General features: G+C 23.3%; 1 protein-coding gene across 5 annotated transcripts in view; it reads right to left on the bottom strand.

The window, feature by feature from the left end:
- The window catches only part of LOC126909563 (uncharacterized), a 166,079-nt gene that overhangs the window by 101,990 nt on the left and 49,010 nt on the right, over positions 1-15,079 (bottom strand). For 3 of the 5 annotated variants that reach the window (XM_050692001.1, XM_050692008.1, XM_050692015.1), the window contains one exon: positions 3,825-3,878. The exons of the other annotated variants lie outside the window; for them this stretch is intronic. The gene's annotated coding sequence lies outside the window, so the exon portion shown is untranslated. The remainder of the gene's footprint in view (positions 1-3,824; positions 3,879-15,079) is intronic. 5 annotated transcript variants of the gene reach the window in all.

Raw genomic sequence — 15,079 nt, 5'->3', positions numbered from 1 at the left:
AAAAAAAAAAAAAAAAAAAAAAAAAACACATCATAGTAAAACCAATACCTTCTCAGCTTCGCATCGAAGCTAAAAAAATATCCCGGTTACGTGTTATTTTTTATTTTTAGTTCTAATTCTAACTTAGCTGATTTCACTTAAATCAAATTCGATGGGAAGTAAACAATGATAGTATAATTAAAAATATTGCGCGTAAGATAATAACAAATAAAAATTTCATTTTTCAAAAATTTTCTGATATTTTGTCATTAATGTAGCGTCATGTAGTTTCAAAACATTGTTTTTTAAAATTTAATTTTGCTAAATAAATATCTGCAAAATATATTATTTCTATGGAAATTTTAAAATATTATTTTTAAATATTATATGTATTATTTCTTATTAAAAAAGGGTGAAAAAAATATCACCTTTATCGCATATGGAAAAATTTTTGGAATACATTTATACTTGAATTATACTCTCTACTTATTGCGCCCTGGTATTCATTACCTCGTGAATTTTGCCATTTATAAAAATAAAGGTGACACCCTTATAAAGTTTAAAGGATAAACTAAAATATAAATAGATTGAGAAATATATAAAACTAAAAATTACTAAAAATAATTTTCTAACAAAATCATTACTCTAAGAAAAGTTGAGTGGATAGTGTTAAAAGAATCACCAGTATATCTTTTATCCGAAATTACATTTTGATTATCGTTTATAAATTAATGATTTTATTATATTCGCTTAAACTAGTTAAGTGATACTTGAATGATTTTTTGTGTTGCTTTCTAAGTGATATTACTGAACCAAGCATGGATGATGAAAAAAGCAAGTTGGCGAATAGCTAGAGTGTAACTCAATATAAAACTTTTCTGGTAACTCCCTCAGTCCTATTTATTTGATGCTTTTAGTCATTTCTGCGTAGGGAAAAGAAGATTGCTCGTCGAATATACGTGTTCAGCAGACACAAATTTTATAGGCGCGTGTGATGAGGTCGACCGAGGAATATACTACAAATCCCTTTTCTCCGAGCAGAAACTCTAAACAACTTAACATAGACATAACTAATAAGAAGTGGACGGAACTCCAATGGAATCAAGTTTGTGTGTGTGTGTGGTTTACAAAAGTTATCATCGCTGAAAGGTAAGTATTTAGATTATATTTATATAATATATGAATAGGACATGAACAAGTTTAATAAAATTCATAGACATAAGAAATGTTTTTTCTGCATGGAAATATATAAAATTCAAATAAAAATAAATTCAGAAGAAAATAAAAGCATACTAAATAATTCCTTAGGCTGGATTGAGATATTTTAGGGCCCCGAGGAAGATGTTTTAAGGAGGCTCCTAAAATTCAAATATTTATTCATTTTTAACTAAATTATAAAATAATGAATAAAATGCAAAGTAATCACTTTATTCGAACTATTATTCAGGGATCCGGACCATCCCGACGAGTCCACTTGACATAACTATGTGATTTTTTAATAACTTTATCTATTTTTATTATAGCCAAGATCAAAAATTAAAAAAATTATACGAAATTCTTATCGATTGGAAGAGGAGTAGTTGGATTTCATAATTTAAGTTCTTTTGAGATTATTTTAAAGAATAACGTACATAAAATTATGGTAAAATGACAAAGGATGCTATGAAATTTTTATTATGCCTGTATCCCAATAATTTTTAGTGGAAATGTATTTGTATTCTTATACAATACTTGTGTGTTTGGTTATATATAAATGTAAAATATTTAGTAAATATACTTTGCTTAAAATCATTCATATAATAATTAACAAATTAAATTTTTTAATTTAATTAAAAATTAATTAACAAAAACATAAGAGTGACATAATCCATTTTCTAATCAATTATCGAAAAGTTTATGTATATTAAAAAAATTAAATGAACCGTGTAACCGTATCAAGTTATTAATGAAAGGATAAGTAATTTTTTTCTTTACTAATAATAATGGTATCTGGCTTTTCTTACAAGATTTTTCAGATATCTTGTTGTAAAAAAGTACAGATATCATATCAATATTTTTATCCGAGCATATATCTGTAGTTGTAGCGCAAGAGTTATGTATACCTATTGCAACAAAGGTTAAATACGAAAAAAAATGTAATTAAGCCGATTTCGATTTTTTAACTATTAAAAAAATGAAATTTTCTCGGCTATTTTTGTTATAATTTATTAATAAAAATATAGTAGTCAGTTTAGACTATGAATCCAATTTTTAATGAGTTCACTTAATTTATTTTAATTTTATATAAAATAAAAATTATGTTACTCACCAATTTATATTAGAGTTTAAAATGTAGTTTTTAGCTATTAAGAATTATTTTTTACTTTTATTTTCAGTTTTTATATACACTTCTGTTGTCATTTAAAATTAAAACTTAAAACATTATAGTAAAGTGCATAGAAATATATTATTAGATATGGTTTTTTTTCATTATTCCCAACTTTTCATAGCGGTCTGAATTTAAATTGAATACAGGGGACCAAGAACTTTTACTCATTTTTTGTTTTTCCCTTCTATTTCTATAGACTAAGAAAAAACTTTACTCGTCTGTCAGTTGTTTTAATAAAATCGTACATGTATATATATTTCCCTTGGCGTAGACGGTGAGTGTAATATTTACGGTAACTCTCTAAGTATAACTATTTGGAATTATATTGTAAGAAAAAAATATTTATTAGTAAACCTAAAAGCATTTTCAACTTCTTAAAGCAATTATTTGAAATTTCAGTTCACTTTTTTACTCTTATTTAATCAATTTTACTCATGAGAGCTTTTCTTAACCATAATTTTTTCAGAGACGTTATTTACTATATGGGTGCAAATTTATGATGATTTAATGGAAATTATTATTAATGTACTTGATAATATAAAACTTCTGTAATACACTTATAATATGAAAATAATAATATTATTTAATTATGTATTTTTTAATGTCCGAGATGGTGAAAAAACTCAAATGTTTCGATCAGTCAAAGGTGTACGAGCGTTTCTCACTTTTTAAATTTATTTATCGATTAGTTTGAAATGTCTAATACTAGTTACTTAGTATGGAATATAAATAAAAAATTAATACAATTTCTAATAACAAATATTTATGTGGTTAAGGTATTTAAATTTTAAGTTAATTTTCTGTATAATAGAATTCATAAATACGTTTCTTGTCATTTTTCAATAAAAATAGAAATAATTTTCATATTAATATTCCTTTATATTCATATTTCTATAACAATTTTTTACTGTAATTAGTTTCATTATTGCTGTTATTAGTTGATTTGAATATAAATGGGAAGGCATAATGCTCAATTTGTACAATTTAATGACGAATACTTTTTAATTTTCATTGTAATTAAAGAAAAAGGTAGGACGCCACTAAATCCTGAGTGGTTACAGTAATCCAAAATTATTAATGATTAGCTTAGCTTAATTTCAATTATTGGTGGTCAGATTATGAGCTATACACAAAGCTAAATCACACTCCTATATTTTCTAATAATAATAATGAATTAATCAGTTTTTTGTATAAAATTATTGTAATACTTAGAATATGTTAAATGGTAGCCATATCTATGTTTTTTAAATCTTTTAACAAAATGAACAGGTCATATATATTTGTATATTTTTTAATCTATTATTTTATTATTTTTTTAGAGAATTTTTTTTATTCAAAAAATATACAACTGCTAAAATTTAGATCATACAGGTAAAACATTGATTTTTTTTCCTCTTAATGCGTTTAAAAAAAACGTTATTGTCTCATTTGACAGAATTTTAAAAAAACATTTAAAATACTTAATTATTTAACTTACCGAAAATGTTTTAGTATTGTAATAATATCCATCATTATAGTATACTATGAAAACCTGAAACAAAATCACATAAATGTTTATTCTCTTTTATACATCTTTTAACACTAGAGTTTTGTCAACAACTAGTGTGACTACCGCGCTACACTAAGTCTATTTTTACTAATAATTTTACTATAATGTATTTATTCTATTTAATTTAATTTTTTTGTATTTGTTGTTATTTGTTCTTAGCTCTCACTCGACCGATTTTTTGAATGATACATCAAATTATCACAAATCATATCTAGTTGAAGATATTACCCTCAAAAATTAAAATATATCCTCCGTTATCCGTAAATGAGGGGAATCCCAAAAAATGTACAACTTTTACATGAAAAGATTATCTTTTTAACTTAAATTTTAAAAATGTTCCGGAAATAGAACGAGTTTAAAACATATGTTAAATTAAATTAAAGAAATTTGAAAAATTCATACTTACAATTTTGATACATTTTTGCTATAGAAGTATTCATTACTTCTATATTTCATATATAGAACTACTTTATAATTTTTATAATTTCTCCGTTTTTAATACAAAATATTAAATATCAATTTCATACTAAATTTCTATATATATTTATTCATGTATTAAACTTATAAATCGTAAAATTTGTAATCAAGCTATATTTAAGGTAATAGGGTTTTATGATGCTTTTGGAATAATCTAATAATTCCTTTTTTAAAAAATTGAATGCTGTATACAGTTTGCATAAAAACGTTGTTTTTTATAATGATTTTAATCACTGTCAAATATCGTCTATACTTGTCCCAACTATGCGTTCCCACTAAAAATAATATTTTCCCTTATATAAAAATGTACTTTTCTCGATGTTATAAAGATTTGGTTAAAGTAATAATATTAAGGTCTATTGGTAAACTTATTTCAAGGCTTGCTAAAACTTATGTTCCTATTGTTTTCAACTTTACAAATAATATTATAACAATGAAAAGGAAGAATTGTGTAAGTTCATATTTGATATTTCCGGATAAGTTATTGTTAAGAAATATTTAAACATAAATTTCATGACACTAAAATTATCATTTAATTAAAAAAAAAAACGTTTGCTTTATTTTTATTTTATGAAATATATTTTATCAAGGAAATATTTCATAAAATTAAACGTATAATACGACAAAAGACAAAACTTTGACTAAAACCATACAGAAAATGTTCATTATTTATTAAAACAATAAAATGAGCTACGATAAAATGTAATGAACATGTTAAATCATGAGTTCTAAATATTTAAAAAAAATTATTTATACAATTATTATTATTATTATTTTTTTAATTATTTAAAACATTCTATCTATTTTTGAGACTTCAAATTTTAATACTAATATTTTTTTAAATTTATTATGCAAAACACAGTGTGTCTATTATTATATATAACATAATTCTTATTACTAATAAGAATTATTCAATATTTTGAAAATAACGAACAATATTTTACACTGATTCAACATATTTAGATATGTGTAGTTATACATTTATATGATATGAAATAAAAGAAACGATACGAAATTTATTATAAGCTTGACAATAATATGAACATTTAATATGAAAAAAGAGTATGATGCGTATTTAAGTGAGAAAAAGCAATATCATGTCGCATTCTATAATCTACTATAACAAGAAGATCTGAAGGTATTTCAATGTTTTTCTCCGAGAAAATAATATTATTATATTTATTATACTATGATACTCAATTTAATACAATTTTTTTTTTTTAATATACACTACTATGAATGTTACTAAATTTGGATTTAAAATTTATTGGAAATTTAATTATATGTTTTTTACAGTCTATACAAATTATTAAAATTTATATTCTATACAATTCATACTTACTATTATAAAGCGGTGATACGCTGTATAATATTAAAATAATATGAGTTATTTCTGAAATATAGTATTTGAATTGTTATCAGAAATATAGATGATTTCAATTTTCAAAATATATGATCAACGGTAATTAATGTATCCAATGGCACTTATTAATAACAATGCCCTATGGAAGCCCATGTAGCGCAGTGGACATCTAATTGCAGTTAACACTAGGTGATCACTCAATAATTAACAGCAGCCAAAACGTGCTGCTCACATACGACGGCGACCGAACGGGGTTGTTTAAAGTCCACATTTTTTAATAATAAAAATAAAGAATTATAATATAATTCTATATAGAAATATTATGTTTACATGTGTATTATAAAGCTTCGCAATAAATATATTTAAAATAAATTTAATACTTAATACTGATGTTTCATAACTGATAAAGTATCACTTCAACAGACAATTATTTGATTAAGAATAAATTAAATAAATAATTAAAAAAATATTATTTTTCATTAATATCACATAATTTTGTACCAGATATTTGTGTAGTGAAATAGAATTATCTAACCACTTTTTTAAATTTCTTAGAATTTTTAGACTTATTGTGTTATTTGATTGAAAAATGCTAAGTTCTATACTTGAGATATATACTGTTGGATTTTTGGTGGTTATACTATTATCTCGTCTCGTATTGAACTTAATAAGATTATCTGAAAACCTATTTTTGTACATTTTGCTTGAAACACCTTTTAACTTGATTGCTTGTTATACACTAAAACCGGACGACTATCTGCTGGACAATAATACCTTGTACATTGACGTTGCCAATACCACTGCAGTTATGCTAAGACCTTTAGTTGTTCGAGTTGTTGATGTAAATAACGCTTAAACCAAGAACAATGCTATGATCTTACTTAGATTAAATGACCATTGTAGTATTAACATGAACTTATATGGGATATTTATACGACAGGTTAAATATTTATGGGATGCAAGTTTTATTTTATAAAATTTATGGTATACTTTTAAATAGCATTAAATAGACAAATAGTGAATATGTATCTCACAAGAAATTAAACTTTATATGGTATGATAATATTTATATTTTATTGGGAAGCTTTTATTGTTGATTTCAAAGCTTCAGTTTTTCATATAAAATTGAAAATATTATATGTAAGATTAAATCGAACCCAAATCTAAGAATAATCAGCTTAAAAGTCCGTTATTCGGACTAAAAATTGTTTGATGTTTCATTTTAAATAATGACAAAAATTAAACAGGATAAATCCAGTTCAGTTTAAGTTCAAACAATTTTTTTAGATCCTTATAAACAAACCATTTAAATTTTAATTCAAATGTCGTAACAATTCCTTAAAATATTACCAAACGTTAGATTTTAAATAAGAAATTGCAAACACTCCGAAACAAATACTTAAGAATATGTCTTTAAGTTCCATGGTTTATGAGATACCGTTAAATACACAATGACATAGGTATACTATTCCTTAGAGACTGGATCAAGGAACAATTCAAACATTTTTATAAGAAATTCAAAAATAATGATGGTGCAATGTATTACCACATTGGAAAGAAAATGCCAAGCAGACGCTTAAAACCTGGTCTCTCTCAAAATATTTCCCTATTAGACGGTTCCTTCTCAAACGAAGAAAATAAATAAAAATGTAAATATGTACTAAAAATATAAAACAAAATCACTATTTTTAATTTTAATATCTTACGATAATACAATATACGATATAATATAATATTATGATACAAAACTTATGTATTATGTTAAAACATTTTATTATAAAAATAAATAAAAAAAAAAACTTTTGTAAGAAAATACATTTCATCGTATCTATGAAATCTATTATTAATCATATGTAATAAGAAACAAAGATTCCATTTTACAATTTTTTATTTTTTTATTTATATTTAACGTTGACCTTCTCTCTATAGCTATTGGTTGTTCCAGAAAAGACGGGAAAACTTACATAGCCCAGCGCAACAGAATCGAACCCCTGTAACTACGTACTGAGGCGCGACGCGTTACAGTCTATCTAGGTATGCCACCTAAAATTAAAAAAAACATCTGATTTTTTTTTTGTTTTTTTGAACTATATAAAATTACGTAATAATTACATAAATTTCTTTATATGTAACATAAATATAAAACAATAAAGAGCAGTATGTCAGGTTATCACACTCCTTCTCACATTTCCGAAGAAACGCTGATGGTACGAGCCTTGAATATTTAATTTCAAAAACGCATTACTGGAGTATAAAGAGCATGTGAAATTTAGTTTAAAAATAAAATGTTAACATAAAGAGACATCTCTCAAAATTCCGACAACGCTACAAAGTAATCAGAAAATAATATAATTATTATAGTTTTATTCTATTTTTTCACTAATACAAAGTAATGCATTGATTAATTATTTACAAAATAAAAATAATTTTGGGAATATTTTTTTGTCTTTTTTAGTTACATATAATGTATATATATATTAGGTTTCGATTAGTTGAAGTTCCGCCCCACACCAGGTGCCTTGCAGGCTTGACGCGCCTATGACACGTTAGGCCCTTTGCGGTGTCTTTACAGATAGGCTACTGATTCTGGTAATAGTATTCGGCAACACTGGCCATGATATGTGTTGTGTAAAAATAGTATAACTCCAAAAGCAGTTTACCAGAAAATTATTCCCACTTATAAATTAAATAATAATTAAAAAAATAATAATATGACAACAAAATACTTAACTCACAATTATACTTCATAACAATCCAATAATTATTATTCCAAACAAAAAATAGACAAAAGAAAACTTAATAATCATTAAAAACAATCTTTAAATGTCATGTTATTAGTGAAAACTACATATACTAACATAAATTTAAACGAAATTCAGATGTGCAAAGGAAAATCATATTCTATTAAAAAATATGCACGCGAAAAAAACCTCATAACTTAGTGAAAAATGAACATATTTCAACAAAATTTTTAGGGTACCTTTGAAATGTCTTAGGACAGGCCCGGTACAAATTTCAGGATTTAAATCATAAAATGCTGATGAAAATAGGCGTTTTTGATAACACTTTAAAACGCTCTCGATGTACTAAAAAAAATTTCTCATCTTTGCAAATAATATTTCTAGAATAACGTTTTCAAGTTCTTTCATTAAAAAAAAAAAATTGAAACGTACGTCGTTAAGTAATTTTTCCAGCACTAGCTAATTTTTTAATGTTTTATAATATAATAAGATACGTCTATTATATAATTACAGTATTTCTCGATTTATCAATCATAAAGTATATTTTATGCTCATCCCTTGTGTCTTATAAGGTTTGCAACCTAGTTTTTAAATAGGAAAATACTCGTATATATTTAACTATTTTATTTATTAGATAATGATCTAATTAAGAAAATGATTGGTTGAAAATAATTTTTTGATTAATATTTTAGAATTTATTAACATTTTTCCGTGACGCTCGATAATCTATTTTTTTTCAGACCCTCTATAAAGAAGTTTCACTTAAAAAAATGTTTATAAAATTACTTTTATTTTGTAAGTAATTAAGTGGATATGATAAACCTATCATTCTGTATATTACTTATGCTAATATATAATTTTTTTTTTTAGTACAATTTCGTTTCAATTGAATTACTCTTTGAAGGAATTTTTATTTTTTTAAACATTATACACATTAGTAAATTTGTAAAGAAAAAAGGTAGTTGCCTAATTAACTTAACTAAACTGAGTTTTTTATTTCGACATTATAAAAATTACGTAAATAAATATAAAATAGTATAATATCAAACAGTAAAATTAGAATGTTCAATAAAAAAAGTAAATAGGTAAATTCTTGTCCATTTACAACATTTAAGACACGTCAAATAAATAACATATAAATTACAAAGCAAACATTCTTATTTACTTTCAATCATGAAATTGTTCAAACAAAGTATTATTGAGTTTCTAGGATTGATACGCATAAGATATATCAAATGCCATAGTTCAACAATTTTTCCATTATTAATTTTCCGAAAAAGAGATTGTTTTTGTAAAAACTATTGAAAATAAATGTTCTTACGAATTCTTGAAATAAAGATATTCTGTAGTACAATAAATAGTATGATCGTGAATTCGATGACTTTATAAGATACTTATGATGCTTAAAAGTATTTATAGAATGACAATATAAATTAAAAATTTATATTAAAAATATATTTGTATTTACAATCAAATGTATCCAAGCCAATTTGAATTAATCATTTTTAGTGAAGTTGATTTTAATTAATTGAGAAATTATTCGAACTTAAACGTCAAGGCCACTTTATTTTCTAAGTAAGTATCATAAAAAGTAATTTAACTATCAAGTGTTTATTTATTATACATTTTTGTTTTGAGGAAGTCTCAAAAGTCTTTTGAAATTCAACAAAATTAATAATATTACACAGGGGCATTATAGGAAGATACTAACTGCGGGATACCTTTCCAAACAAAAACAGCCGCAACGATTCCCGTGAGAATCCTTCTGTTTAAGATCTCGCCATGCATTAATGATAATAAGCATATTTTTTAATTTAATTGATTTATATTATCAAATCAGAGAGTAATGTATATTATTGCGAATATTTTTAAATTTTTTTATTTCACGTCTAAATATATCCTCTTAGGTTGATTGGTTACTAAATGAAAAATGAAAATATATATAGACAGTTATTGTTTCTACTAACCAATTTGATTTTCAGGAAAATTTTTTTAATTAAAACAGTAAAAAAATGTTCTGATATTTGAAATATACCTAAAAAGATGATTGTAAGTTTAAATCATTTTTATTCATCAAACTATTACTTTTTTGATTGAATTATAGACTTTCTATACAGTCCGATTTCATCAAGCATCCATAGAAAAATAAACTCTGAAAGTCGGTTTTATTTATTGAGTTGGGTTCAAACGTGTTTGGAAAATTCATCACATTCGATAATTTTATTTCATTTTGTTATCAAATTAGAAAAATTTTGGATAAAAAAAAAATAAAAAACATATTTTTTAAGAATAGCCATTAAATGTAAAACTCAATGAAAGTAAGATCTTGAAAAAATGAGATGATGAGAATAGTGAATTTTTGACAAACCAAAAAAATATAGTTTATGTCACAAGTAGTAATTCAGGCAAAAACTAATATTTTAATTATTTATATTAAGAGCTTATAATATTAAATACGTTTAAATTTTTGTGTTAAAAACACAACTAAATTTAATTTTCATTTAATTTTGTTAAAGTTTATAATTTTGACATTTTTCTAACATTTTCTTTGAATTATTAAAAAAATTATACAGTGTATAATAAGTATAAAAATAATTGAGATTAATTTCACTTTATGGATTTTATAAATATATTTAAAGTTTATTTTATATAAATTAATTATTTCATATTAAAAATAATAAGAACAGATTTATAATAACTTCAGGTAAAGATGCTGTAAGACTGTCTTATGTTAAGAAAAATATTTATAGATATTTTTACTAGACGTTACACTTAACTAGTGAATGTAATAAATTGAACAAAATGACGCCGGGGTTGTTGCGACATGTTTGGGTTATTTGACCAATAACAAAAAAATGAAAAATGAATTTTATTGCCTCTACACTTGTAGATTTTTAAGTACATTTAATAAACTATTGTTTCAGTTATGTTCTGATTTAACAAAAAATTTGGATCTTAAAAGAAATGACCAGTTTATTTACTACAGTTAAAACGTTTGTTGAAGTGTGTTGTAATAATAATTTATAATTAATAATATGAATTACATCAGTGTTACAAAACATTAAAACTTAAATTTTAATTAGGGATAAAATTACAGACTGATTTTTAGAATTTTTCATAATACAAGAAAATATTTAAAAACGTTAATAAAAATTTTTTTTTTAATTAAATTTACCACCTGTACACAATTTTATAGAAAGTAAACAGTTTTATAACGAATAATTGATTTAAGAATGGCCTACTGATTAAAATAAATTTTGATAATGTAACAATGAAAAAGAGGAATTAATTAATGCATATAAGATTTTGAAACCACTTTCGTTTGAAGCATCTGACTGGTGAGGTATTAGAACCTAATTGTCGAATAAGTTGATTGTGGTTGGAATTTAATTTTGTTCGGAATCGCTTATAGTATAAAGTTTCTATAGTGTCAATTGAATTTATTTTGTGATTAGATTGTAACTACATATTTGAAACAAACCAAAGCGCCAGTTATGACTCTCTAAAGACAGATATTTTGGAAAGCTTCCATTGTTCTCTTATTAGACTTCTTTGCTGAAACCAAATGACAATGTCATATGATCAGAGTGGTTGAAGTTATGTTCTACTAATCAAGTTAAAAAACTTATTTAGGATGCTGCTTGAAAAAATGTTTTATTAGTACTCCCATAGAAAATTTGTAGATTCATTTCTGGAGAAGTTCTTTCATTTTTGTACTAATTAAACAACGAAATTTAAGATTTACAATTATTTGATATGTTCCCATAGTAGATTTAATTTTTACAAAATTAAATAGATTTATTGCTGTGAAATTATGATTATGAAATGTAATAAAAAATAATTATATGATATACATTTTGACAGATTAAAAATATTAAGTTTTATTCTAATATTAGTAAGAATATTTTTGACGACGCGTGTTTTGTTTCAATTGACTTGCTGAATTAAGAATAATTATAGAAAAAAATAAATTTATGTGACTGAGTTAAACACGCAAAAAAAGCAATAAAATGTTTTCTGTTTTAAAATTTATAAATTTTATTTTAATAGTTTTTATTGATAAATAATATTTTACTTTATTTTTAGCTTCGATGCGAAGCGGAGAAGGTATTAATTTTACTATGATGTGTTTTTTTTTTTATGTCTGTTGCCACTTTTTCTNACGCCTTTTGGTAATATAAAATTATAACAAGTAATAATTTTCTAATTATATTTATAATACACACTATGAATAAAAAGAATAAATTGCTTTTGTTATATGATTTGCTTTATTATAATTATATGTATTACAATAAAACAAATCGTAAATTAAAAAATAAATAAAGAAAGATATTTCTAGTAATATTACCTAGAAATTATTAAAGAAATAAATGTTTATAAAATATTTTTAATAGTAAATTTTGTCATTTCACAAAATATTCAATAAAAACCAATTATTCATAAATAAATATAGTTGGTTTTTGTAATTTAGTTTTGAAAATAATAACAGAGCAATGAAAAATGATTTATGTATTTATAAATGTAAAAATTACACTATTAGAGTATTTTAATAGTTTAAAGCCTTATAAGATTATTCATATCAATTTTTTAAAAATAGAAAAATTATTATTGAACAATAAGTGATTAAAAATGAATTTGTTTTAAAATTTATAAATTTTATTTTAATAGTTTTTATTGATAAATAATATTTTACTTTATTTTTTAATTATAAATCTATTTATTTAATTTCTTAAATCAACAATGAAAATAGAAAATATGAGGATTATCTTTAAGCATAAACATTAAATGGTCATTATATATGTTACAATACTTTTGAAATTTTAGAAAATTTTAGAAATTCTAGTTTAATTTTTTACTAGAATTAAAAAAATAAGAAAATCTTAATGCGACAAGTGTAATTTGGATTCCAACTTTAAATAATTAATGACTTTTCAGAGTGTATTCAGTGTACTTATTGGGTTTTAATTAAACTTCCTAAGCCTTATAAAAATTTAAACACCCATGAATTAAATGTTAGGCTGTTTATTTTAAATATCTATTTATCGTGAGTAAATAGCTATTGAACCACCTGCGTAAAATATTTATCACAAAGAAAAACATTGAAAAGTTACGTCAAGCAAAACTTTATTTTATGATATTTGGTATATATATTGTATTATAATTTGATCACTATTAATTTAGCAGATTAATTCTGCATTATAATAAAAATGTTGTAGTGTTGTTCTATTTTTGAATAGATGTATTATTCTAAAATTTTGATTAGTAAGTTTTTCAAATTCCGTAATTTAGTTTTTGTAAACTTCTTTTATATAATAAACTCGTCAAGAAATACATATTTTTATTAATTTTTAAAACAAATTACTAAAACATATAATTACTTTGTCTAAAAAGCGACTGTATACATTTGTATTATATTTATTATTTTTAGAATCGATTGAAGGTTTTGATCAAACAGAACTTAATATTAACTCCTTGATGCTTCTAGTTTTAATTAAAGCAAACACATTCATTTTCCCATAAAACAAAAGGCAAATATTTTGTAATATTGGTAACTAACATCTAAAGTTGATCCTGAGAATTTTTCACTTATCTTTAGACAATAATATTTTTTGTTTGAAAAAAAAAACAGAAAAGTACTTGTAATTTTTTATTTAATTTTGGATGGACGATGAAAATTTTTCCAAAAAAAATTTATTTAATGTATTAATAGGAAAAACAATCAACGTTTAAACATATATTTGTGATACCTTTAAGTAAAATTTATATAAAAATGTTTAAATCATGTAAAAATGTGCTGAAATTATGAAAAGTTATATTGTGTTATACTTAATTAAAAAAAAACGGTAGCACAGTGGGGTCACGGCATAGTGGAGACATTGCATAGTTGGATCCAGTATAGTTTTAATCTGAAAGTGATTAAAATCACTATCATAAGAAACGCTTCGATGCAAATCTGTAGATAGTGTTTAATTTTAAAAAATTGATGGATAATTGCAAAATCAACATCAACTTCTATTAAAATAAAATACAAAACCCATAATTTTAATACAAAAATAGCATATTTTTGAATACGGCAGTCATTTGCGTATAGAAGATAGGTCGTCGGGACAAATTTTTTTTTTCATTTTGTAGTACATAAAATAAGCTTTAATTTTATATATGTTTAAAGGACGCAGTATTTCCGGAACATTTTCAAAAATTAAGTTGAAAAAGTTATTGTTTGTAAAAAAGTTACTATTTTAAATCCCCCCAGTGAACAGAATAAGTGNAAAATGTGCTGAAATTATGAAAAGTTATATTGTGTTATACTTAATTAAAAAAATATATTTTCAATAATAATCTATTTAATATTATAATACATCGAACCATAAAGTATTGAGCTTATTTTATTTTCAATTTGTATCGTATAATGGGTTTTTTACTTAAACTATAGTATTTATACTAAATAGTGTTACAACATATTCAGCAGAAATATTATGGTAAAGCTTCAGTATTATCAATATTAATCTATTACAAATCAATGACAAGTAATAATATAAAATCTCGATTATTTTGTAGAATGTATTAGCAAAGAAATATGTCTTAAATTTAAAAAAAATCAT

This window comes from Daktulosphaira vitifoliae, unplaced genomic scaffold (assembly GCF_025091365.1).
Source record: "Daktulosphaira vitifoliae isolate Bord-2020 unplaced genomic scaffold, ASM2509136v1 Scaffold_1, whole genome shotgun sequence".
Lineage (NCBI taxonomy): Eukaryota > Metazoa > Arthropoda > Insecta > Hemiptera > Phylloxeridae > Daktulosphaira > Daktulosphaira vitifoliae.
The sequence above is the reverse complement of the archived record's forward strand: the minus strand, read 5'-3'. Positions and strand labels throughout refer to the sequence as shown.